The sequence below is a fragment of the Astyanax mexicanus genome, chromosome 1 (genome assembly GCF_023375975.1).
Source record: "Astyanax mexicanus isolate ESR-SI-001 chromosome 1, AstMex3_surface, whole genome shotgun sequence".
NCBI classification, from domain to species: domain Eukaryota; kingdom Metazoa; phylum Chordata; class Actinopteri; order Characiformes; family Acestrorhamphidae; genus Astyanax; species Astyanax mexicanus.
In genome coordinates this window covers 50,590,976-50,594,541 of record NC_064408.1, presented here as the reverse complement: position 1 = coordinate 50,594,541, position 3,566 = coordinate 50,590,976, and the positions used below count along the sequence as shown (strand labels likewise).

The 3,566-nt window shown below is 39.2% G+C and overlaps 1 long non-coding RNA gene across 1 annotated transcript; it reads left to right on the top strand.

Annotated features, from left to right (window-relative positions):
* Positions 1-1,571: 1,571 nt before the first annotated feature.
* Positions 1,572-2,575, top strand: LOC125802392 (uncharacterized). Its single transcript, XR_007439522.1, has 2 exons — positions 1,572-1,688; positions 2,362-2,575. It is a non-coding gene; the product is annotated as an uncharacterized LOC125802392 (long non-coding RNA).
* Positions 2,576-3,566: the final 991 nt, after the last annotated feature.

Genomic DNA, 3,566 nt, shown 5'->3' with positions numbered 1-3,566 from the left:
GTGCACCTAATACTGCAAAAAATACGGTGAGTTGTTGGGTGCAGGATCCTTCAGTGCCATTGTTCATAATTTTTTCTTTCACTTCTATGTCCAGAGAGATTACTTACATCAAAATTAGGTGCCTTTTTTCTTTATCATGATACACTCAGGAAGCAAATGGAACATGAGAAAATGTAGGAATGGATTTGCAACCTAAATATTGTCCATAGTTTTGGTTCTTACTTCACATCTCACACACAAGCTCTTTGTTCACACACAACTTTTCAATGTTTTACTGGCTAAACCTATTATATAATATAAATATGAACATAATACAAATTTACAACAGGTTCTGTGTTAAATGTGATTTATTTTCAGATTTTTGTGATGTTCCAATGCAAATTGAATGTAAGAAAACACATAGCTCTGGAAGTATTGCTGCATTTTCTAAAAGAAGTGACAGGATGGCAGAATTTTGGAGCATGACTATAAAGCTGTTTACAGAACTAAATATAAAAGGGCACTCTAGCCAACATGAAACATGTAACTGTAATGGGTGGGGAGCGGTAGCTCTCCAGCCCAGAAGGTTGTAGAATCCAAGTGCAGAGCAGTAGATCTCAAAGCAGGCAAACCCAAGAAAAAAGGGAAATAATAATAATAATAATAATAATATATAATCGTGAATATATATATATATATATATATATATATATATATATATATATATATATATATATATATATATATATATTAATAGGATATATACTATTATATAATAATATTATATGTATATATATATATATATATATATATATATATATATATATATAATTATATACATAAGTTCTTATTAAACCCCACTCCACGCGGGGATCGAACCCAGGCTGTCGCGGTCGCAGCCCAGTGCTCTAACCGCTGCACCAGCGAGCGGATTGGGATGCAGCCGCTTTAATCGCCCTTTAAAGGGCCTCCGCCGAAAGGGGCGGAGAAACGAAAACGGGCGGAGAGTGAAAACGAGAGTGAAAACAAACCTCGCGCTGAGCGTGAGTGAAAGAGAGGGGGAGAATTAAGGCTTGCCTGGAAGCGGCTACCTCTTATGAGACGAGGTTAAGGATTAACTAAACAAAAGGGGCTTCCAACGAAAACAAAACTGAACTAAGGTGCTTATGGATTAAATGCTGTTTCACCAGAGAAGGGAGAAACAGCGAGGGAAAGAAAAGGTGAGCACACCGCGTGCCTCGTGGCGGCTACCACACACACACACACACAAACAAAGACTCAGAGGAGAGCGGTGGAGCTCACAGCTCTACACAGCCACACCAAACTCGAGAGGGAAATAAACGGCACTTGCCGTGGATAGGAAAGAAGGGAAAGAGAGCCGGAGCTCAGAGAAAAATCGGGCATAGATTCGCTCTCACAAGCTTTAAAGATCCAGCGCAGAATGGCTGGTTGGCGTTGCTTATAAGGTGTTGAAAGCAGGTGTTGATAATGGGCCCTTTTCACAGAGCTTGATGACGTGTTTCCGGTTTGGTTTAGCAGGGTAAACACAGCAGCGCTAGAATGGAGTTCACTGCTGTCTCTGCCCAAACTTCTATTGATTTCTTTCTCCGACATCTCACTGATTATAGATGAGGTATCAGTAGCGAAAATATTGAAGGTTGAAAAGGATTACAAGCTTTTTGTCGAGGAATACATCTTTAATTTTGAGGGTAAGTAGTTATTTTTATACAAGTTAGCGAGGCTTCCAATTCAGTTAGGTTAGCTACCGCTAACTAGCGAGCTTGCTAACTTAGATAGACAACAGTACGTCAAGTAATGCTAAGTAGCTGTTTAGTTAATGTTTTCTTTTCTGTTTTAACAATTACTGTAGCTACTGCCCAGGATCTGATGTGCTTATTTAAGGCTTTGAGTTGGATAGAAGACAGAACTGTTTTACCCTTGTATATACAGTTTCAAACACAGTGCAGGTGGTTTAGGAAAGTTAATCGACAGGGAGAAAAAAAAATATTAAACCACATTTAACCCTAGTTATCTTGTACGTAGGTGAAACAGTTCAGGTAAGCCTAAGATGATTCTATGTGTTGCTAGCTTCCCACTAGGTAGGTTAAGCCAGTGGCCAAAGTTAGTCGTCTGTAGTGAAGCAGATATACCAACCACTTGTAGAATGTGAAGGTCAAGTGTTAATTTGTCCATCATATTAAATTTTTGATTGGTTTTTAGGAGGTTAACTTATTCAGGTAGATTGTTTAGGGTCAGCCAAGAGGTTAAAGATGTAGTAGTAATTGTGAATGGCTTAAATATAGATATGAACATTTGGTGCTTTTTGTACCGTTTAAAAAATGTTTCTCAGAGCTGACAGTATGTCTGTGCTTTGCATTACAGGTGACTTCATACCACCCAGATCCTGTGGAGGTAATAAAGACATCGTGCAAGTGTTGCGGGGAAGGCCTTTTCCAATCATACTATTGCTCTGCTTTATCAGATTGCCCATTAAAGCACCATGGGCTTTAAAACAGTCTCTCTCCCAGCAGCATGTTCTGTTATAGTTTGTTTTTTGTGGAAATATGGAATTTTCTAAATAAACTTGTATTCTTTGCTTGAATTGTCTTTTTATGTAGCGCAGAGCCAGCAACAAGCAAGAAAACATTTCAGTTCATTGACATTTTGTTTACTGAATCAATCTATTTGTATTGGGTGTCATGGAACTATTTTACATTTTAATTAACTTTAAAAATCAGGATATTTTGGGTAAACATAACATTTTGGTTGTGCTTCAAAAAATGCATAATTTCTGACAACTAGCTATATTGTTTAAACTGTATATTTAGAATATTGTATTTCCTGCAATGGTATGCCTTAGGGGTGTCACGATCTCGATATTTTATCGAAATCGAATCGAAATGAGGTCACGATCTCGAGTATCGAAGTCAAAAAGAGGATCGACGATCCCTCCCGCGCGCGCTACGCAAATAGCGCAGCGCGCTACGCAAATGGCGCGGCACCAACACAGTGCATCCTATTCATTTAAATAGAGATAGCCACTGCATGAGCGCAGTCGGCGGGAGTGTGATCACTGTTTTTATCTGTCCAACGGGGGAGGGGGGGCGGGGGTTGGGCGCGCAGGTTTTGTATCTGTATCTGTATCTGACGGAGGGGTGGGTGCGCGCAGGTGAGAGCGTGTGAACTCGCTGAAATGCGTGTGTCAGTGTGACTTGAGAACACTGACTATAGATCACAGTGAGGTGGATTAAAAATCTTAAACTTATAATTGACTACACCTGTTGCTTTCCATTGAATTAAAAAAACATCTTTCTCTCAGATAAAGTAAACACAAGCGTGTTTCTGACTAAAATAAAAGCTTTTCAGGAGAGATATAAGTTATGTGTAAATATTTATAAGACAATACCCACATCACTTATCTAACCAGCCTGTACTGATTTCTGCCCCCCAATAATGCTTTCAATAACCTCTTGTAACCCCTGGGAGCCAGGGGTTACACTCTAATAGCCTTTAATAGTCTTCAGTAGCCTTTAAAAGACTTACCTGGCGGCCGTGGTGTGTCCACTAAACTCCGTAGTTATAAACAT